The sequence below is a fragment of the Pinus tabuliformis genome, chromosome 8, assembly GCF_031772625.1.
Source record: "Pinus tabuliformis cultivar Carrire ecotype Pingquan chromosome 8, CPIR1, whole genome shotgun sequence".
Classification (NCBI taxonomy): Eukaryota; Viridiplantae; Streptophyta; class Pinopsida; order Pinales; family Pinaceae; genus Pinus; species Pinus tabuliformis.
The window spans coordinates 1775511131-1775536367 of NC_142294.1; the positions used below are offsets into that span (position 1 = coordinate 1775511131).

The 25237-nt window shown below is 38.5% G+C and overlaps 1 pseudogene; it reads left to right on the forward strand.

Moving 5' to 3' along the window:
- Window positions 1-1378: 1378 nt before the first annotated feature.
- On the forward strand, window positions 1379-18731 carry LOC149243286 (CBL-interacting protein kinase 5-like; annotated as a pseudogene).
- Window positions 18732-25237: the final 6506 nt, after the last annotated feature.

The window sequence follows — 25237 nt, forward strand, 5'->3', positions numbered from 1 at the left end:
ACTTTGCCAAATCTCACATCACATCATATCTCGGATAAATCATCGAAATCATACCTCTAAAAGCATAACAACACACTCTAATATCGTCTGTACAACATATGGACAGCTCATTTGGTAAGGTGTTCGGTGGTTTTACTAGGTCTTAGGTAGGCACGCCCCCGTATTCTTGGAAGAATCCACAAATTTGATTTAGTTTTTTAACGGAGGGACGTTAGTATTTTAAAGCTGTCGTTTAAAATTCGATTTTAATGATTTGTGGAGGGACACTAATATTTGACTTTGCGTGCGGTAAAAGCAAAGACTCGATTCGGATAATGGAGTGGTACCGTAGAATTTCAGGCCGTAGTCTATTAACATTGTTTTTTTCTGGAAAATCATGAAAATTTAGATAATATTTTGATAAATTTAGATAGGTTTTTTTTAAATGCGAGTTAAAGTTATTAAATTTCAAGTTTTTAGATGCTTCAGAAATTTGATTTTGGGTGTTTCAGAAATTTCTAATAGTACTAAATTTATTATTACTTTCAAAAACATAATATTTTTTTTGATGATGCTAAATTTATTATTGCTTTCAAAAACATGATTTAAGCATTGCTTTCCCAAAATTTGTTAAAATATTTGTACTCAGATTTATCCAAATTTCAGTTACTTCACTTCGAAGGAAATGTAGAAATTTACTCCGATTGGTGGAGGTTGAAACTCCATGAAGCAGCAATGTCCTTTTTTTTCAATATTTAAAACTTCCAGAGTTCTAATTCCAAAGAAATACTAATTGATTCAATATTGTGGATTTTATAATTCAAAGCGAAAATGAGGAAATTCATTCGAGTCCTAAATAGCTTTTTATACAAGAGAAAATAATTGTCTTCGAAAATTGAAATAAACTAAAAGTAAAAGGTATAAAGAAAAGACAAATGAAATAAACTAAAAGTATAATGAAAAGACAAATGAAGAAAGAAGGGAGTCTGTCACGATTTGAATGGAAAGAAATGACAAAAGTCGTTGAGTTATCGGAGGGAAAGTTTGAGAGGGTTGCTTGGCTGTTCGAGGGAAAGTTAAAATATTCTTTTTGGCGTAATGAACATTAAGCCATGTGAAGTAAAAATAACATATTTTTTAATTAGATTAGTTATATAGTTACATCAACATATTAATTTATTAATTTTTGTGTTTAGCCCAGTGATATAAAAAAGTTGTGCCTCCATAGTTTTGACTACAAGCGTTTACCATAAATCTGCACTTTCTCTTCGGATTAATGCTCAGACGCCCTGAAGTTTAGACCAAAGCTGGTAGTGGAGAGGGTTCCCATGCCGCAGAGACCAGTCCATTAAAATCAGTGGAGGAGACAATTTTATGAGCATTTCTCAGCTTGGTAGATAAGATGAAACTCAATATTCTGATGGAGAGATACGAATTAGGGCGCCTGCTCGGACAAGGGACGTTTGCCAAGGTCTACCATGCCAGAAATTTCAAGACCGGCGAGAGCGTGGTCATTAAAGCCATGGATAAAGAAACGATCCTCTACGTCGAAATGATGGAGCAGATTAAACGAGAAATCTGGGTTATGAGATTGGTCCTCCACCCCAACATCGTTCGGCTGTACGAAGTCATGGCGACCAAATCGAAGATTTATATAGTGATGGAGTACATTAAGGGCGGCGAGCTTTTCGACAGGGTAAGGGGACACTGAAGGAAGAGGAAGCTCGGAAGTATTTTCAACAACTGATAAGAGCGGTGGATTTCTGCCACAGCCGGGGTGTGTACCACGGGGACTTGAAGCCGGAGAACATTTTATTAGACGACAACGGGGACGTGAAAGTCTCAGACTTTGGGCTCAGTGGGCTGCCTGAACAATTCATGCAAGACGGCCTTCTGCACAGGGCATGTGGCATGGCAACCAATAAATCCCATGCTATCGGGTTTTAAATGAACATCGGCACCGTTCGATTTTGCTAGGGCCGAAATCGAACGGTGAGAATATACAGCCGTCGTTCATTTAAAGCCCGATAGCATGGGAAATATGGCTCGCCATGTGACAAGCTGGCATATGTCGTGCCGGAGGTCATTACCAAAAAGGGCTATGATGGTGCCATGGCAGACGTCTTGTTGTGGGGGGTCATATTGTTTGTGCTAATGGCGGGCTACCTTCCATTCCAACACACAAATGTGATAATTATGTATAACAAAATTTGCAAGGGAGACTTGAAGTGCCCGCCCTGGTTTTCCTCCAAAGCCCGAACGCTCATCCTTCAGTTATTAGACCCCAACCTGCAGACTAGGATCACCGTTGCGCAGTTGATGGAGGTCGCGTGGTTCCCTTGGGGCTTGAAGCCTCTGCAAGACAACAAAAATGTCAATGTCACCTTGGTCTTCCTCATCCCCAAGCCGAGTTATCTCAACGCATTCGACATAATTTATGTCATGCCCCTACCGTGACGGTACTCTTCCAACTGCGTTAAGGGGTGCAGGGTGCGGCACTACCATTTGTTTTTTTTTTAACAATACTCACAAGTATGGATTACGTGTAATTTTCTATACTTAGTTTATTTTTCATTTTTTTAGGTATAACATTTACATATACAGCGGAAACATTCAATTATTCATTTTTCATCATTATTACCATTTACACATTTTCACAACGGATAATTAACGGGAGGGGCAACTCCTTGAATATGAGTCTGCCCGTATGATAATAACAATCTTTCATAAAATACAATTACAGTCTTTGTAAGAGAACCCCAACTTCTCTTCAACAATTTCTGTCAAAATGTACAACTCGGCCTGCACCATGCAGCCTTGCCTAAACCACCATTCGAAACGCCCACCAGTCCTACCGCCCGCCACACGTTCAACAAACCTGTTCACAAACCCATTTAGAAATCCATCGTGAAGGACTTCATTTAGGAGTCTGTTCAGAAACTCGTGAAGAACTTCGTTCAAGAATCTCGTGCAGAACCTCGTTCAGGAATCCCGTGCAGAAACTCGTTCAAGGATCTTGTGCAGAACTTCGTTCAGGAATCCCGTGCAGAATCTCGTTTAGGAATCTCGGGCAGAACCTCGTTCAGAATGTCCACCGGTCCTACCGCCCATCGCATGTTTGGTAAACCCATTCACAAACTCGTTCAAAAATCCTTCGTTCAGGAGTCCGTTCAGAAACCCGTGCAGAACCTCGTTCAAGAATCCCGTGCAAAACCTCGTTTAGGAATCCCGTGTAGAACCTCGTTCAGGAATTCTGTGGAGAACTTCATTTAGGAAACCTTTGCAGAACTTCATTTAGTCGCACCCATTCAAAAATTCATTCAAGACTTCGTTCAGAAAGTCGTTCCGACTCCGTTCAAAGACTCGTTCGAACTCCCGTTCAGAAACTCATTCGAAAACTCGTTCGACCAGTCGTTCACCCAACCGTTCAACCCCCTGTTTTTTTCAACTTCGTTTCCTTTATTCGGTGCTGCGATCAAGAGCCGCACGCACCTTCTCCACATCCACCCTTGGCTCGCCCTCCTCTTGAGAATGCACTTATGAACTTAAGGACTTGTTGTTTTGTTCATCCAAACGTCCACCTATATATATGCCCCGTCGTGGATAGTTCATGAGTCCGCTTTCCCAAGCCGACTGTAACACTTTCCAGGTTAAATGTGCATATAAACAACATAACAGGAACATAAATACAATAAACAGATCATCCATCAAAATCCATATATACATCAATACTTTTTCACATGAAAATCAAGGGAATAAATTTTTTCGTTAATAAATGCAATGAACCAACCGGAGATGGGACTACCACGTTCCACCCGACCATAGATTGGTTGAGTCAAATCTCTCTTTAGCCAATCACCCCCGTGCCATATTCCAAGCATAAATATGGGATCTCATAGAACACATCAATCAAAACTCATCCAGGGCTTCCAGAGGCCACCCACTTCAAACCATCAAACAGTGATTCCACCTCATGGTCAAACATCACTAAAAAACATCATTAGATTGGTCTCCATCCAAGCCTTCCAAGGCTTCCAAAGTGTTTGTCCAACCAAGGCTTCCAAAACTAGTAACTCAACCCACAGCTTATACAGGGCTTCCAGAGCGTTTGTACAAGCAAGGCTTCTAGAACTAGTAACTCAACCCACAAATTATACAGGGATTCGAGAACATTTGTCCAACCAAGGCTTCCAAGACTAGTAACTCAACCCACCAAGGGCTTCCTAAGTGTTTGTCCAGCCAGGGCTTTCAGGACAAGTAACTCAACCCAAGATGTTACAGGGCTTCCAGAATGTTTGTTCAACCTGGGCTTCCAGGACTAATAACTCAACCCAAGCTAAAGAAACATGAGAACCAACAAAAGAAAAACAATGAAAGTAAACCCACAATCACCATGGCTATCCAAGAAATGGCAAGGCTAGGCAATTCACTATCGATCCAGGAAATCCTCCATGCCAATGATAGATCACAACCAAGAAACCACATGCATGTGTCATGCATGCTAAACTAGTAAATAAATCATACATGCAACTCGATACCTGCAAGCAAATCTAATGTAGCTGTTGATGTTGATGCCTTCTTGCTCTTTCATGTTCTTCCTTTGCCTTCTTGCTCCAAGAATCCAAGTATGCCACACCCTCCAAGAGTGCTCCAAGAAAACTCTAAATCTCCAAGAGTATGAGAGAGAGAGAGAGAGAATAATGAGAAAGCACAAAAAATGCACTGAAAAAGCACCAACTGATCATCATAAGCCTTTTTATGAATGAGGCCTCTATTTCCTTCATTTTTCATTATTTTCCTTCATTTTCCTCGTCACATTCAACCTGTGACCTTTCACCTTCTTTTTCTCCTAATTTACATTATTTTAATAAATAAATCTGCCAAAATGCTTTTTAATGCCTTAGTCATTGCCTTTGCCAATTTCTTTAGCCATAAACAATCAAATGAATACCCCCTAGGATGTCTTGCCCAACATTTAGCTTGGAATATGTGTCCCATCATCCGTGGTTATTTTTTTTAACACTTATTACATGGAATTTTCACCATGGTTGTTATAGAACCCTCCCCCTTGGGGGAACAACGTCTCTGGTGTTCAATCACACATATACCTTAGCAGCCTGCTAAATGAAGACATACTGTTCATGGAGCTTTATAACCCAGCTCGATGGAGTATTTACAATGAAAGATTTGCTCAATACATAACATCATAATGACATGATAATATACCGCATAGTGGAGCTTTATAACATAGCTCATTACGGTATTTACAATGATCATTTTGCTTAAGAAAACTCATATGACATCATAACATCATGATAACATAACCACATGATAGCATAATAGCATTACACCCATATCGCATAGTGCAGCTTTGTAACATAGCTCGTTACGGTATTTACATCCATACACAAGTGTTCATATAACAACATCATCAAAATATATATACGAAAACATATGCCAAATCATATACCAAACATATATCAATCATACACTAATCATCATATAGCATATATCAAAACATCAATAAAGCGTATATCAAAACATCATATAGCATGTATCAACCAACATAAAGCACATATTAAATGATCATAAAAATATATCAACCATCATAAAGCGTATATCAATCACCATAAAGCATATACTAAACCAACATAAATAAAATACTAAACCATCATAAAGCAACTACCAAACCACTATAAGCAACCACTAAACCACCATATCAAGTTGCTAATTCTTGTAGTTGATTTCAACTACTCAATCGGGCATGTTCATGATTCTTGTACCACGCACATAGCTTCCATTAGTTTTAAAATAAATTCACCTCATATCTCATTGGTAGCTCGTCAATACGGTACATTTGCAATCATGTTCGCTTCTTGTCAGAACAAGTCAAACTAGCATATTTGACCAAGTCAACATGTATAAAAATATCACATCAGGTTAGCTCAAACATAACCATCAAAATCATAAATGACATGTAACCATCATAAATCAAAATCATAGATCACATGTAATCATCATGGGCCAGAATCATAAATCACATGCATACTAAAACTGAAATACAACACTGATACTTATCCTTCATCGATCCTTACTTCTACCTTGGTTCTTTCTGTAACACATTGGATTGGTTGCCACACCCGACAAACATCCAGTGCCTTCTCCTCAACCATGTGCACATACGCATAGTGTGCATCACACACATATGACCACATACAACATGCAACTCCATGCAACACATGCATCTACACTTGACATACAACACATATACCTACACCCAGTGTACAACACAGTGCATCCATCTATACCCGATGTGAAAATGTACCTACACAGAGTACCACACAACGAGTACACACGTCGCAATACCATGACTACATGATGCATATACATAATACCGCATGCCCATAACACAATATCGACGACATGCACACAATACCACACGTACACCAGTACCATATGTACAACATGTACACAGTACCACCTATACACTGCACCACCTACACAACATGTTCACAACATCACATGTACACAACGCCACCTGCACAACGTGTACACAACGCTACATGTACACTACACCATTGTACACCGTGTACACAATACCACATGTCCATAATACCACACGCATGATGTGTACGCTACACCATATGTACATAATATCACATGCATGACATGTACACAACACCGCATGCTCATAGCATCCTATGTACAACATGTACACAGAACCACATGCTCACAACACCACTTGTATAATCATGCACACAACACCATATGTACATAGCACCATATATACAACATGCACGCAACACCAAGTGCACATAGCACTGCATATCCAACATGTACATCGCATCATCCATACACAACATTGCATATCCAACATGCGCATAGCACCATATGCACATAACACTGCATATTCATCATGCACACAGTACAATATGTACACAATACTGCATATCCAACATGTACATAGCACTATATGCACACACATCGCATATACGTAATGAAGACATTACAATATGTATACAACACAATCATATTTGGTGCACAATTCTAGGAGTATCCAGAAAGCTCGATTTACACCGGTCATATCTCCTAAAATATAGCGAATAAATGTCTGAAATTTTTATCACAATATAAGTGGGATTTCATATCATTGTGGAAACAATTTTAGCTTCTGAGAGTGCCCAAAATAAAAGTTATAACAAAAATGTCAGTGTGACCTGTTTGAGACCTGATTTTAGGAGCATTCATAAGGCTCGACTCCCTCTGCTCATATCTCCTAAAATATTGTGACCCAATATCTACAGTTTCTACCTGATCTGGAATTGATCTGAGAAAATTATTTAAGGTATTATAGACTCATGTGCATGGATTTGTCTATGTTATTTTATGCAACGGATCGATAAGATTGCGAAATACATAGGCACTGAAACAGTGAGAGAAAACATAATAGGCAAACATGTAAACACAATAAGTTTAATAAGGAGTTCACTCAATAGTCCTGGGCTACGACTCCTGGTCGAGCCTTGAGTGGTGGCCTTTCTATTATGTTTTCAAGCAAAGTTTTTACAACAGTGAGCTCAGTTTGAGTCTCACACAATAGACATAAATCAGTAGGACCGTACTTGGATCCCCCAAGTCTCTGGAGTACACAGAATCTCCTTACTGAAACTCGACCTCTGTTGGTCATAGTAGTATGAGCCCAATCTGAGACTCATACATGACAGGCATATACAAAGGAGTTTGCTTGAACCTCTCAAACTTTCTCTAGAGTACACAGACCCTTTCCGACTCTCTCTACCTCTATCTGGCTCGATGTTGCCTTTTATTTCTGCAGGTCAGCTCATGTTGTAGATCTAACCCGGAAGTCGGAACACTTCTTTTGGTTAAGTAATCCCCACCATGTGGCTGCCTCATCTTTAAAATTAAACACCATAAAAGTTCTCCAATGAGGTGTCCATAATAACTTGTGTGTTTTTATGCATTCTTCAATAGTAGGACCATTTTCTTTTCCTGTAAAACATAGAGCCTCCATGAAGAGGGTTTGAGAAAAATTCACTTACTTGGCGAAAATTTGAAATTGTCACAATTTTGTCAATATTGCTCAGAATCCTTATTATGACCTGTTTTCAGAAATGGAACAATCATTCTGCATCTGCCCATGTGATGGAAATCCTGATCCAGGCACTAGAATTTTAGATCTGCGCTGCTACTCTCCCGCCGTCACCAAAATTTCTGCAAAAAAGAGCTGATTTTAAATCAGCGATATCTCCCTCATCCGGACTCCGATTCGACTGATTTTTTTTTTGAATTTGGGTATTTTTTCACAAAAAATCCAGATCTACAATTAGATTTTTCAGATCTTCCACCAGGACGTCCAGATCTGCGCCGCAAACTCGCTGCCCTGAAAAATTGTCTGCAACCCCACTGATTTTAAATCAGCGATATCTCCTTCATCCGGACTCCGATTCGACCGATTTTTTTTTTGAAATCGAGTATTTTTTCACATAGAATCCAGATATGTAATTAGAATTTATAGATATTGCACCAAAACTTACATATCTGATCTGCAAACTCGCCGCCCTCGAAACCTTGCAAAAAATAAAAAAAAAAAATCTCCAAGGCTTGCCCAAGAAAGTGCTCTGATACCACTTGTTATAGCTCTGATATCAATTGTTGTAGCTTCGATACCAATTGTTATAGCTCTGATACCACTTATTGTATATCTGATCCAAAAATATAAGATAATGTAAATATACCCAGAAACAATAAGATAGACATAGATAGAAATGCTTCTTTTTATAGATCTCAAACCCTTAAGGTAGGGCAACACCATACATTCACTCCTTAAGGAAGGAGAACACTCCACAAGACATATGTCTGTTCATACAATAATCCTTCACTATGTTCCTTGACATGGAGTCTCTAGCCTCTATATAGGCCTCATACATACAATACCATGGGTCATTACCATGGTTCCCTCATACCATCAACTAATACCATGGGCCCATTACATTATTATTAACTACTTGTGGTCCCTTACATGACATGGGTTAACCACCTTATTTATTACTATGGCCCATCCCATTATTACATTATTACCTTGGGTGCCTCCCTTGGTGCCTTGTATTATCCCCCCTAGGTATATAACAACTCAGCTCCTTCTTTCTGCTCTTAGCTTTCTACGTCTGACTAAATCTTCTGACTTGCTTGTTCTGTCTCTGTCAGTTCGTGGCTTTTAAGCCAATCTGCTTGCCAATTGTTCGTTTCCGCTTCCCGGATTTCTGGTTCCCCTACCTCTGTCCGTTTGAATTCCTCTATTCTGCGTCATCATTAGTGTATAACGCCTCACAGGGAGGTGCCACCTGTTTCATAACGAACTGAGTGTCAGTTCTCTTGGAAATGTTTCAACGGCCGTTATTTCCGTTTGCTCCAAGATTGCTCATGAAACACGAATCTCTGCCAACGCATCGTCCACGTTCGTACTTCAAATCTTATACAACTTTGCCTGTTTACCCCATTGAATCCGGTCATCCATCGAATTGCTTCTTGATCGTCGATCTAGAGCCTCCAGATCCTATGGTCATCGTTCATATTAGGCGGGTAAGTAACACGACGTTTACCTGTCCGATGTGATCGGTTTTCTCTCTCTTCCGCCAGACGCGTGGCACCCAGTGTGTGGCATCGAGCGGGACTCAATTGAAACTACTTATCGCTCGAAGCCCTTTCGATATTCCATTGGTTTTTGTGGGATCCCACCTCTGATGGAATCAGCGCAATATCTATTATGTTTTATAGCTTTTCGAGTCCGGGTCGCTGAGGGCTTTTCCTTCTCTAAGGGGACTTGTCGCTAATCGCATATCAGAAACCACCCCCGTTTCTCAAAAAGACCTCTCGTTTTTCCAATTCGTGACAACGCACGTTACCATGGGCCAACAGTCTATGCGCTTGACCGAGGGTCCTCATTGCTCCACATTGTTCACAAATTACAACTATTTCGAGGATATTTCTGATAAGCTCATTCTTTGTAAGACTTTGAAACTTTGGCATGAATTTTACAAAGTTCATGAAAACTTAGAATGTTTTAGGATCCAATTCGAATCACGACCCAATCAAGTGAGGGTATAGATTCCTCACTTGCCCAATTTCTATCCATTTTTCACTGCTTGATTTTGAACGTTTGAGCCCAATCCTAAGGTACTCAACATCCCCTCTGCGCGTGGTTCTCACCTTCCTGTCCAGAACTGTATCTTCCTGCAACTCATTGAGATATTCAGACAACAGATCATCAATAGAAGGTAATTGACTCAGCTCTTCAGGATCTTCAATCAATGAAGGTTCAAATAGTCTCAAGTTGTCTGAATTAACAATTGAGTAGATGTGCATGTAAGCTGGTAAATCAAGGCGAAAAGAATTCTCACCAATTTTCTCAAGTATTTTGAAAGGTCCATACCTTATTGGCTTCAGCTTCTTACCTTCACCTTGCATCCTGTCTTTGCTGATATACAGCCAGACTTGATCACCAACTTGGAAACTATGCTTAATCTGATGCTTATCATGCCTCGCCTTGTACCTGGCTTGGCTCTTTTCCAGCTATTCCTATACTGCCTAGTGAATCTCTTAGATTTGTTCAATGAACTTGGTTGCCTTGTCCACATCACTGTGTCCATCAACCGCTATGTCTTTACCAAAGACGAAATCCAATGGAGACTTTGGTGTGAAACCAAAACAAGGCTCAAAAGGAGATCTTTGTGTAGAAGAATGTCTAGCATGGTTGTAAGCATGCTGCACATAACATAAAGTTTCATCCCAAAGCTTGGGATGCTTGCAGCAATAGCCTCTAAGCAACTGGATCACTGTCCTGTTGACTACCTCTGTTTGGCCATCGATTTGCGGATGAAAAGTTGTGCTTTTCTTCAGTCTGGTGTCCATCAATTCCCACAAATTCAACCAAAATTTCCCAATAAATCGAGAGTCTCGATCAAATATAATGGAAGTGGGTAATCCAAAATAAACCAATACATGTTGAAAGAAAAACTTTGCAATTTGTTCAGCTGTAATCTGTTTGTTACAAGGTATTAAAATACACATTTTGCTGAACCTATCCACAACAACATATAAATAATCATGACATTTTCTAGATTTAGGTAGTCCCCCAACAAAGTCCATGGAAACACTTTCCCAAGGATAAGAAGGAACTGGTAGTGGAGTGTACAAGCCTAGTTTTCTATTGCTGGGCTTGCTTTTAGAACACATGGTACACCCTCTTACATATCTAGAAATTGTCTCATTCGTTTTTTGCCAATAACAAAATTTTTGTAGCTGTGCAACTGTTTTACTTACACCAAAGTGACCTGATATTAGAAAAGTGTTTTCTTCTCGAATTATCTTTACTCTTTCAGTTTGTGGAATGCATAACTTTCCAAAATTATACAAGAGTTGGTCCTTAACATGATAATCCAATTCTTCTACCTATTTGCCATGACTTAAAGTTGCATATACATCTTTAAAATCTATATCTTGAGCATACTATTCAATGTAGCTTTCATGCAATACTAAATTATGCTTAAGTATAGTAGATGCATTTATAATTGGTCTGGACAACATATCTGCAACTTTATTGTGTATGCCTTTTTATATCTGATGACAAGATGAAACTGTTGTAGAAAACCTATCCACCTATAGTGTCTTGATTGTTGCAACTCAGTTTGTGAGTGTAAATATTTAAGTGGTTGATGATCAATATGTATAACTGTCTCTTTTCCCATTAGATAATGTTTCCACTTTTTCACACTCTGTACTAATGCATACAATTCTTTATCATATGCGGGATAGTTAACTACTACAGAATTAAATGTCTCAGAATGATAACATATGGGTTTACCATGTTGCATCAACACTACTTCCATGGCATAGTCACTGGCATCTGTTTCAATCTCAAATGGTCTTTGAAGATCGGGCAGTGCTAGTGCTGGTGTTGTACTAATCTTTTTTTTTAAGGTGTCGAAGGCTTTCTGCTGTTTGCTTCCCCAATGAAACACCTTGTTCAATCCTGTTAAAGCATGTAAGGGAGCTGCAATCAAGGAAAAGTTAGAAATAAACTTTCTCCAATACTGTGTTTCTCCTAGGAAGCTTCTAACTTCTGTAGCGAATTTGGGTTTAGACCAGTTTACAATCACTGCAACCTTAGAGGGATCTATCTTCAATTCACCACCCCCTACAATATGACCCAAATAATTGAAAGATGTTTTTCCAAATTCACATTTTGAAAGCTTAACATAGAGATTTTATCTTTTCAAAACATCTAGAGTCTGCTTTACATGCTTCAAATGTTCTTCCCATGTTTTACTAAATATAATAATGTCAACTAAATATACAATGACAAGATCATTAATAAAAGGTCTAAGTATATCATTCCTTACTTTCATGAAAGTAGCAGGAACATTAGTTAAGCCAAAAGGCATAACCAACCACTCATACAATCCCTGCTTTGTTTTGAAAGCAGTCTTCGATGCATCTTGCTCTGCAACTCTGACCTGATGATAGCCACTATGCAAGTCCAACTTAGAAAAATAAAAAACTTCTTTCAACTGATCTAATAGATCATCTATGCGAGGAAGGGGATAATTATTTTTTATCGTTATCTTATTCAGTGCTCGGTAATTAATGCACATTCTCCATGAGCCATCTTTCTTTCTCACCAAGACAATTGGAGACCCACATGGCAATGTGCTAGGTCTCATGAACCCTTTCTCAAGCAGATCCTATACCTGCTTCTTGATTTTTGCATTCTCTAAAGTGGTCAACCTGTACATTCCGATTTTAGGCAATGAAGCACCCTGCTGCAAATTAATATCATGTACTATTTTATTTTTAGGTGGCAGACCTTTAGGTTCTTGATCATATTCTGAAACAACTTTTTCTAAATCAGCTTGTTGTTTATCATTACAGCCCTCAAATACATTGGTTTTATCAGGTTTCTTTTCCTTTACAACCATTAGTAAAAAACAATTGCATGAATTTACAATTCTTTTCACCTGCCCTAAGTTTATGAGAGTACAATTATTTTTGAGTTTATGAGCTCTTACAATATATTCAGTTCCATATTTAACAAGTTGATACTTGTTTTCTGCTCTATAGAAAATTTTCTATCATACAAGTAAGGACTTCCTAAAACAATTCTACATATATCCAAGGGAACAATATCTAACTCAGCTTCATCTACAAATGCTAATCCAAAAGAAAACCTAAGTTTACATTGTCTAGTCACTTGTAGTTTTGCTTTATCACATAACCAACCTAATGGATATGGCTTCTTGTGAGGTGTGGTTAGTAATCCCAACTTCTTTACAATTGCTTCAAAAATTAAATTTACTTGTGAGCCACTATCAAACAAAGTATCAATATTTTGATGCTTGGAAATAACTCTAATATGAAAAAGCTCATGTCTTTTCCTCTCATTTTCTTCATTATTAGTAGATTGTGCAGAATTACTAGTAGATGCTTCAGAATTTTTACCTTTTATACCTGTGGCTGCAATCGTTGTTTCATCTCTTGAGTCTGACCCCAAATCTTTTTGAATAGTTGTAACAGTCTTCTTCTTTTGGCCATTGTACTTCTTGGGTTTCAACTTCAGATGCAGAATCCAACAGTGTTCGTCATCATGCGTATCCTTCTTATAGTGAGTGCATGAAGATTTGGTCTTTGTGCAGCATTTGTCTTCCTCTCTTTCCATTTCTCTTTTCTGTTTTCCTTATTCTTGCTTGCAGTGGGTTTTGATGATCCCCCAATTTCTGGGTTCACATTCTTGCCTCTAGCCTCTAGATGTGTAGCCTGAACAGATACCTCATCTATGCTAGTGGGATTAAACATGAGAATGGTATGCTTTAAATAGTTGTGTAGACCACCTATATACTTCAGCAAAGTTTCAAGTGAGTCTAAAGAAATTCATAGAATCAAAACTCTTTTCCTAAATTCTTGGGTGTAGCCTTGTACACTTTGCCGTTTTAATTAGCAAAGAATTTGCCAGCTCATCATGGCTTGCTGCATATAGGCTAGTGTATAGAATTTCCTTTTAATTGCAGAAACAAATTCACTCCAGACAGAAAGAGTTTTACCATGCTTCTTCATGTCAACTTGTGTCTTGCCTTTCCACCATACCAAGGTAGTGCCTCCAAGGTGTAGGCTGACCAGCTGAATCTTACTCTTGTCTGAATCGATGCTCTGCACCCTGCAATATACATCAATATGTCTAATCCAATTATCCATCTTTTCTGCATTTAACTCTCCATCATATATCGGCAAATCAAATTTAACATCTAGTTTAATCAAAGATGTTTTCTTTTTATTTTCAGGGCTACTAGGAGGTGTGGGAAGTTTTTCTTCTTTCCCTTTTCCTTTAGAATGGTCATGGAGGAGAGATTCTTCTACTCCTTTATCTTGTTTGGAGTTTGATGAATCTTCATCTCTACCCTTCTTAAATTCTTTATACATTTCCTCCACCATGGCTCTCATGGTCATAAAACTATCCATGAACTAGGAGTCTAATTCCAAGGGACTTTCTTTTGACATTTTCCTCTTAAGATAAACTCTTCCAATTTTTGGGTTAGTTTCAACCAACTCTCCTTCTCCTAATTTAATCTTTGATCTAGTTAGCATTCAACAACAAAATCAAGCACAAGGTTGTCTAACCTTAACAACCTAAAGCTCTGATACCACTTGATCTGGAATTGATACAAGACAATTATTTAAGGTATTATAGACTCAAGTGCATGGATGTGCCTATGTTATTTTATGCAACGGATCGATAATATTGAGAAATACATAGGCGCTAAAACAGTTAGAGAAAACATAACAGGCAAACATGTAAACACAACAAGTTTAATAAGGAGTTCACCCAACACTCCTGGGCTACGTCTCCTGGTCCAGCCTTCAATGGTGGCCTCTCTATTATGTTTTCAAGCAAAGTTTTTACAACAGTGAGCTCAGTTTGAGTCTCACACAATAGACATAAATCAATAGGACTTTACTTGGATCCCCCAAGTCTCTGGAGTACATAGACTCTCATTACTGAAACTCAACCTCTATTGGTCATAGTAGTATGAGCCCAATCTGAGACTCATACATGACAGGCATATACAGAGGAGTTCGCTTGAACCTCTCAAGCTTTCTCTGGAGTACACAGACTCTCTCTGACTCTCTCTGGCTCTGTCTGGCTCGATGTTGCCTTTTGCTTCTGCAGGTCAACTCGGCTCCTTCTTTCTGCTCTTAGCTTTCTGCATCTAACTAACTCTTCTAACTTTCTTGTTCTGTCTTTGTCAGTTCGTGTCTTTTAAGCCAATCTGCTTTCCAATTGTCCGTTTCCTCTTCTCGGCTTTCTGGTTCCCCTGCCTCTGTCTGTTTGAATTCCTTTATTCTGCGTCATCATCATTGTATAACGCCTCATAGGGAGGTGGCCACCTATTTCATAATGAACTGAGTGTTAGTTCTCTTAGAAATGTTTGAACGTCCGTTATTTCTGTTTGCTCCAAGATTGCCCACGAAACACGAATCTCTACCAAACCCATCGTCCACGTTCGTACTTCAAATCTTATACAACTCTCCCTGTTTACCCCATTGAATCCGGTAATCCATCGGATTGCGTCTCCGTTGTCGATCTGGAGCCTCCAGATCCTACAGTCATCGTTATTATCGGGCGGGTAAGTAACACGACGTTTACCTGTCCGATGTGAGTGGTTTTCTCTCTCTTCCGCCAAATGCATGGCACCCAGTGTGTGGTATCGGGCGGGACTCGGTTGAAACCGCTTATCGCTCGAAGCCCTTTTGATATTTCACTGGTTTTTGTGGGACCCGGCCTCTGACAGAATCAGCGCGATATCTGTTATGTTTTATAGCTTTTCGGGTTCGGGTCGCTCGGGGCTTTTCCTTCTCTGAGGGGACTTGTCACTAATCGCATATCAGAAACCACCCCCGTTTCTCAAAAAGACCTCCTGTTTTGCCAATTCATGACAGCGCGCGTTACCATGGGCCAACAGTCTGCGCGCTTGACCGAGGGTCCTTGTTGCTCCACATTGTTCACAAATTACAATTGTTTTGAGGATATTCCTTATAAGCTCGTTCTTTGTAAGACTTTGAAACTTTGGCATGAATTTTACAGAGTTCATGAAAACCTAGAGAGTGTTTTAGGATCCAATTCGGATCACTACCACATAATCATTGGTATTTCACCTCAATGTGGACGTTTTTTCAACTTTTGAAAGCCTACAGAAGAAAAGTTATTGCAAAAATTCCAACGTGACCTGTTTAAAAGTGCATTAAGGAAGGTCATCTTCCTTAGATCATAATTCCTAAAGTATTGTGAACCAATATCTGAAATTCTTACCACATTATCAGTCGGATTTACCTTCAGTATGGACAAATTTTCGACTTCTAATATTACACAGAAGAAAAGTTATAATAGATATGACAGAAAGATCTAAAATTTAACCTTTGTTCTTCATTTTACTTATGATAGAGCCCATCGAGTCCAAATGTTTGAACCATGCTCTAATACCACTCTATAACACCCTCCAAGGTAAATGTGCATATAAAAAACATAATAAGAACAGAAATACAATAAACAGATCAGCTATCAAAATTCATATATACATCAGTGCTTTTGCACATGAAAATCAAGGGAATGAATTTTTTCATTAATAAATACAATGAACCAACTGGAGAAGGGACTACCATGTTCCATCCGACCATAGATTGGCTGAGCCAATTCTCTTTTTATCCAATCACCCCCATGCCATATTGCAAGCATGAATGTGGGATCTCATAGAACACATCAACCAAAACTCATCCAAGGCTTACAGAGGCCACCCACCTCAACCCATCAAACAGTGATTCCACCTCACGGTCGGACATCACCAAAAACCATCATCAGATTGGTCTCCATCCAAGCCTTCTAGGGCTTCCAGAGTGTTTGTCCAACAAAATCTTCCAGAGCTAGTAACTCAACCCACAGCTTATACAGAGCTTCTAGAGTATTTGTGCAACCAAGGCTTCCAGAAATAGTAACTCAACCCACAAATTATACAGGGCTTCCAGAGCATTTGTTCAACCAAGGCTTCTAGGACTAGTAACTCAAACCACCAAGGGATTCCAGAGCGTTTTTCCAACCAGGGCTTCCAGGACTAGTAACTCAACCCAGACTATTACAGGGCTTCTAGAGCATTTGTTCAACCAGGGCTTCCAGGACTAGTAACTCAACGCAAGTTGTTACAGGGCTTCTAGAGCGTTTGTTTAACCAGGGCTTCCAGGACTAATAACTCAACCCAAGCTAAGGAAACATGAGAACCAAAAAAAACAAAGCAACAAAAGTAAACCCAAAATCACCATGGCTATCCAGGAAATGGCAAGGCTAGGCAATCCACTATCGATCCAAGTAGTCTTCCATGCCAATAATATATCACAACCAAGAAACCGCATGCATGTGCCATGCATGCCAAAACTAGTGAATAAATCATACATGCAACTCGATACCTGCAAGCAAATTTGATGTAGTTGTTGATGTCAGTGCCTTCTTTCTCTTTCCTGTTCTTCCTTTGCCTTCTTGCTCCAAGAATCCAAGTATGCCACACCCTCCAAGAGTGCTACAAGAAAACTCCAAGTCTCCAAGAGTATGAGAGAGAGAGAGAGAATAATGAGAGAACTCCAAAATTGAACTGAAAAAGCTTACCAACTGATCCTCATAAGCCTTTTTATGAATGAGGCCTCTATTTTCTTCATTTTCCATTATTTTCCTTCATTTTCCTCCTCACATGTAACTTGTGACCTTTCACATTATTTTTCTCCTAATTTACATTATTTTAATAAACAAATGTGACAAAATGCCTTTTAATGCTTTAGCCATTGCCTTTGCCAATTTCCTTAGCCATAAACAATCAAATGAACACCCCCTAGGATGTCTTGCCCAATATTCAGCTTGGAATATGTGTCCCATCATCTGTGGTTTTTGACATTTATTACATGGAATTTTCACCAGGGTTGTTACACTAACCTCCCAGTTCACCCAAACGTGCCCCCAAATTCTGTCAGCTCACCCATGTCGTCGCCCCGCCAGGTCCACATGTGCGATATAAGTTTGCCTTCACCAAGTTCGCACAGTTAGCCGAATTTCGGTTTTTCGACCTCTATTGGCTTTTTGGGCTCATGCCCTGGGCGCCTTTAACTGACTGCCCCATCTCGTTGCACTTCACCAACTTGTCCCATCATCACAACCGACTCGCCTGCTCACCAACGCATCGCACCACTGATTCATCGCACGCCCAGCTCATCGCACATAATTGGGAGCGCACCCACCCAACTCATTGCACGCCAACTGCCGACTCGTGGGCTTGCCAATCTCACTCTTACCAGCGTTCAATATTTCAGGGTTGTTCAAGGACATGGTTGTTAAGGAGGAGGAGGAGTCGAGGTTCTCGTTGATTCAACCGGCGTCGAGCATAATATCGAAGTTGGAAGAGATCGCCAAGCTGTTCTGATTCAGCTTCAGGAAGTCATAGGACTATAAGTTGAAGTTACATGGCTCCAAGCAGGGGCAAAAGGGGCTTTTGTCTATTGATGTCGAGATTTTCGAAGTCACGCCATCGCTCTTACTAGTGGAACTTCGTAAGACAAAAGGCGATACGCTGGAATATAGTAAATTCTGTAGCCAGAATCTTAGGGCGAGTCTCAAAGACATAGTGTGGAGTCTGGACATGGTACGGTGAGCTGAAGAAATAGTTGAGACAAAGTGGTTTGGTATATCCATTGAATATGTATGCATCAATTACATACAAAGGTGATCTAAGTGATTAAAAAGCAATATGATAATAGGTTCCGGATTATTCGCATATTGCAATTATGACAAAGGCGATATAAGTGATTAAAAAGCACTATGATAATAGTTTCCGGATTATTCGCATATTTGAAAATGATGAAGGGCTCGAAAACACAAAAACACATAATGGCAATATAAAAAACTTTCATGTTTTTTGTTCTTAATTTCATAATCAAAATATAAATTAGTATATTCGTCGATGGGAGATTGGAAGAGGGATCAACTTTTAAGGGTGGGTTTATGTTTTACATTGGAGGATTAGATTTATTTTAACTTTTTCCTAGCTTGACAATTTTAAATAAATTATATTTCATATTAAATTTGAAAGTAATATGAAATTTTTTTGTTGATAATTTTAAATAAATTATATTTTTAAGTATGAAATTTGAAAATAATATGAAATTTCTATGTTGATAATTTTAAACCAATTTTATTTTTAATATGGAATTTGAAAATATTTTTTAAAGTGATTATTTTATAACTTTTTAATTAAAAAAAATAAAAATAAAATTATATCATTTTCTAAATATAATTTTTTTTTTATTATATTAAATTTAAATAATTAAAAACAACTTTAATTATTATTAATTAAATAGATATAAAATTAGTCAACCATATTAGTAAAGTGGTTGATATATGTTAATAGGCATCATTTTCCACTTATAAAGATGGTAGTCCATGTTTTCCATGTTGACCATGAATGTTACGGGTTTGACCATGGTTGACTATGTTGTCCATGCCTAACTATGGTTGAATATGGTTGTGCATGGATGAACATGGTTAAACAACGTTGATTATGGTTGAACTACATGACCATGGTTAAGCCACAAGGTCTCCACCTAGTCAGTGTATGTCATAGTGTCCGCTTTCATGGAATATTTAAGGATACCCTAATCTCACTAGATATTGATAAAAATTTCGCATTTTTTAAAATGCCCTCTTAATACAACTTTAAATGCCCTCTTTTATTTTTTTAAATGCCCTCTTAATACTCAGCTCTTCAAGATGTCTTTGGAGTTTGCAGTGTTGCTGGGATTGGTGAAGGGTGTATCCATCGTGTTCACCGGCTATGGCAAGTAATACATATCTTGAAAGTCCTTTGCCCTGAAGGTAGCAAGTTTTGTTACATTGACACTTCTCAACACCATTGTCTCTGGATTAGTATGCGGTACAATCTAGTGGATCATGTTTGCGCATGGAAACGTGGGATACCTACATGCAACCTAGTACAAGCCTAACTTGTGTATGTTGACATAGACTCTGCAATCCTCTAGATTCTCCTCGAAGGTGCTTGAAAATATGTCATTGATGTCCTGCCATTTGATCTTGATCTCCTTGTCTATGAACAACTTAGTGTCTTCAAAGATAGGCAAGCTCAAAAATAGTTGCTCGACCACATCTCCAGTTGCGCGCTCAATGGTGTCCTTTGACCCTGCTCTCTTGGAAGCCATTATACTTGTACTAATGAGAGACTAATGAACACCTGTGATACCTGGACATAGAGAGACACTCATGGCAATAAAATTGTCAGTTGAAAACCAAAAGTAACTTGAGGACTGACATGCAACACACCTAGGTCACTAATTGGGAAATTTACACAATTTTCACTGGGAGGCTGGGAGACTGACTGGTAGAACTACATAGAGCAAAATCCGGACTTGCAGTGAGATGATTGACTGCTAAAATTGTGCATATTATAATCCAATTGGGCCTGCTAAGGACTAAAATTGCGCAATACGCAGTTTCAATCAGCATGACTATAACTTGAGAAAAAAATTGCATTGAGAAATTTTGGGGGCCAACTGAGGCACTACCTCTCAGAATTGGATAGAGAAAATCCTAGGAGGCCAGTGTGAGGTAGACTCTGCACAATTTCTGGGAGCAACACAAGGCCTTCGATCCCATAAATGCGTAGTGCAATTCAGGCAAGGCAAGGTCTGGGCCAACGCAGCTCAGACCCGCCAACGGGCGATTGAAAACAGTACGGACCGAATGCATGTGTGAAGTTGGGTGTAGACATGATTGAATGAACATGCATGCAAGCAGTAAGTGAAAGATTTAGTATAACAGGAAAACAATGAAGTGTGTGAATCAACTCACTGCAACGACAACCATCAATGTAGAAATAGTGTCATGCATGCAACAACGAGGAGATGCAAGGGAAAACTTGAAACAACGATTCTACAATCTAACATGCATTAAAACTATAGCGAGCGTTCAACAAAACCAATCAAACAGCACTCATATAAGCTGAAGTACAAAAACCGACACAAAAGAAGAAAAAGACATGAAAAGGAGACTTACCCAGAAAATGTTGTGCTGAGTGTATCAAAGGTTCCTAGATGCGATGAGAATTCCAAATCTCCAAGATCGAAGTGAAGAATGAGCCCTAAAGTGTCAAATAAATAGTTTTGATAAAGAGTGAGGCTTATGATGCGCATGCCATAAATCTAGGAAAAAACGACACTTAGTGGGAGGTTTTCAAAACAACTTTTGCATGTAACCCTAAGTTGCTAAAAATAGATCCCTAAAATCTAGGGATGCTTTTTGCTTTTTTCTTTTTGCTTTCTGATTTTTTAGGAAAAAATTGCCATGCATGCTAGGCAAGATTGCACAGTCCTCGAGGGAACCGGTCAAATTTTGAGCACATGCAATGGACAACAAGCCTCAAGATGACTTCTGTGCAGTTTCTAGGTTGAGTGGCTATGGCTACCCCTCAATCTCTATGGAATTTCTAGACTTAATCCAAGGATGACATCTAGAACTACGTAAATTCTGAGAGCAAGCTCAGTGATGGGCTACTTTCAAATTTTCAAGGGGAAGGCAGCCTACATGCTCTACGCAATTTTGGAGAGTAGTTGACTGCCTTGATGCTTTACGCAATTCTGGAGAGCAAGGCTAGTTTCCCTTCAATTCTACACAATTCTCCAAGGTAGCATAAGAACTATTTCAAAACCAAGTCATGGGAGGTCATCTTGCGGGTGAAAGGAAAACAAGTTAGTGAACACAAGCTGATAAGCCAAAGAAACTCAACTGAAAGCATAAGTACCTGGGCAGTGCAAGACATGTTGCTAAGGATGGTTGGTAGGGAGACTCCAAAATGAATCTAAGGAAAAATTTTGGAGGATGGTTGTAGTCGCTACAAGTGCCTTAGGTAAACCTTTAATGCCATGACACATCATCTTATTTTGGGATAATTGACCACAATAGGTGGGATTTGACCTTCTAAAGGGCATATCTTGCAAACTATGAGGGATCTCGTGACATGCCATGTATCATTGGAATCAACATGATGAGACCATCCAATGCTGATGATCTCATGATTAAAATTACCATCCTCTACATCCATTTTCCTCAAACAATGCAGGACATCAAGGGAATTCACGAGCTTCTTGACATTCGAAGCTTCCATCTGATGCAATTTAGACAAATATGAAGAGGCTTCATGAAACAACATTGGCATCAATTAAAACACCATTCAACATATAGAAGTTCAAAATAACTATAAAGGCATATAAATAAAGGAAATCACCATGAACATATAAAATTCTTAACAACCTTCTATAGGTAGTGCTAATCCATACATTTACATTTCACATACCATATATTTTTTCATCATCCATGGTACAAATGAATATAAGTAAATATACTAATATTTTTAACTTGGATGGTTCACAAATTAAGGAGGAACTTTAACTCTCCACCCAACCATAGGATAGCTACACTACAAGATTTGTTGCAGCTGACCACCCCAAACCAAGATGCAAAGTCCGAGTTATTTTCTCAAGGGTATTTCACACCAAGGTTCAGTCAAACAAACAAGAGGATGAATCCATTGTCCAAGTGGTTAATCAACAACTCTTTGGAAGTAAGCACCACAGTGACTCTCTACCTCTATAATCAATCACAAGGATTCACCCAAGGCTCAACTAAAGCACTGCTCAATTCCATAAGATTGAATACACTATATAGGTGGTTTATCAACTTCATTTTCAAGGAAAGCAGTGCATGAGTCTATATCCCACTGTCAAAGTGGTTTATCAACTTACATAGAAAGCACTAAGTTGTTTATTAACTTCCTTAGCAAGCACTTAGTGGTTTATCGTCCCTTTTAAGCAAGCACCCTAGTGGCTCAACTCACCTACCTAGTCATTTATCAACCTTCCAACAAGCACCCATGCAGATTATTAGCCAATTCAGTAAGCAGTAAGTGGTTTATCAACTTATCCGGTAAGCAATTAGTGGTTTATTTGCTTACTCAACGAGCACTAAGTGATTCAAATCTCTAAGATCCTTCATTAGAAACAAAAAAAAGGCACACAATAAAGACCTCAATAAAATTGTAGGGAATGTCTTCCCAACCACATAGCACTAGCTCAAGAATATTTTAATTGTTTTGTCGTTGTTTCGTAAGTATCTTTTCCTTTATGTTTTCTCCCACCTGCATCTTTATTCTCTTGCACGTTTTTCCTTTTTTTGTGTTTTCCCATTGCATTCTACTCTCTTATGTGTTCTTCCTCTCCCTTCTCTTATCGCCCCCCCTCCCCCTTTTTTATTGACATCTCTTCTCTATTGGATGGTCATCATCTTTTCCTCATGTCTAATGAGGAAGGGGACAGTATGGGCATTGTCCTCCACTGTAGAGGCCCATACCAAAACTTCATTGCATATTATGCAAGCCATTTATTTCATTAGTGAGATAGGTAAAATGGAAATAAATGAGGCATGTGTAGCTAGGTTTAAACACATCACAAGTGACTTCTCCTCCTCATATATTTGAATTTATGTCCTCTCCTTTAGCTCAGTCATCAATTTCATTTTTACATGAATTACATAAATAGATGTACATAGTGACATTTACATGGGGTGTAGCAAAAAGGGTTGTTACAAGAGGTGAGGATGGATATGGAGAGTCCCCACATAAAAAGGATCCTAAAAGAAAAATATCTAATGAATAGGGTGTGTCCCCTCCCAATAGAAATAAAATAGGAGGTGCTATAGAGAGTAAGGGGAAGAGACCAATATTTTGATAAATAAAAGAGATGATTAAGAGCAATCTATTGTCAAAATTTCTATTAAAATTTCTCTCAATTGCAATATTTCTTGAAATTCTCTACAAAGTATTATTGCTAAATTAATTGATGAATTGGTATATGAATTTTTTAGCCTCTGACGAATAGTTATTCAAACAACTGATATTATTGAGTTTAATTCCATTATGTTTCTCTTTATGTAAATAAGAAAACTAAACTTATACGAGAAAAATCAAGATAAAGATAATATGAAAATGATGTTCCAATACCTAACAATTTGAAAATTTCTTTGAATTGTTTGTTCTAGATTCAATTTCATGATGAGGGCTTCACTGGGGGGGGATACCATACCACGTGCATTCATATTGTGGGATATATATTGAGGAAAAAACGACATAATATATTGGGGGATATATAGGGGTAATAAAGAGAATTAATAAAAATAAAACTTAAATTCAAGAGAGACAGAAACATGGCGGAAAAGGCATTAAGCCTCAATTGTATTGTGTATTACAAATAATGATACATAATTCACAAGATGAGACCTCATATTATAGAATTGAGGTTCTCATAACAAACAACTAATTTGGCTAATTGGTTGAACCTCCTCCACAAGTTTCTCCACAATTTCTCCATAAATGTCTCCACAAATATCTAAGCTGATTTTGTCTAATTTCATCCCTAACTTCTCTCATTATCCTCATCTTTAGTCATATGTAGATTTCTAAAGTAAGTCTACTTTCATTATGAATAATTTCATATTTTCTTATGAATTATTCCTTCACACACCCTTTAATAAATGCTTAATCAACATTTAATTTGGACTTAATGGTTGTTAGCATATGTATGAGGCTAACATTCCCCCGCTCAATCAAAAGTCCAAAGTAAGAACCTGGTACTATCTCCAAGTCTTCATGTTGAAACTGCTGAGTTGATCATCAATGAAGAACTGCGTGAAAAAACTGCCAAAAACTGGATGTCGGAAAACTCCAAAATGAAGAGATCAAATCAAGAGAAGTGAATCAACTACAAGTCTAATACAACTCTAAAAATGCTTAAAAACTCAATCAAATGCCAATCTAAAATGCAAAGGATAGATAGATCCTTTTACATTTTAGCTTGGCATTTGATTGATTTGTCAAGCATTTTCAAAGTTGTATTAGACTTGCAGTTGATTCACTTCTCTTGGTTCGCTCTCTTCATATTGGATTTTTTTTGCATCTAGTTTTTGGTGGCTTTCCAGGAAATACTTCATTGAGGATCAACTCAACAGTTTTAGTATGAAGACTTCGAGATGGTGCCAGGTTCTTACTTTGGACTTATGATTGCGGGGGGGGGGAATGTTAGACTCATATATATATTA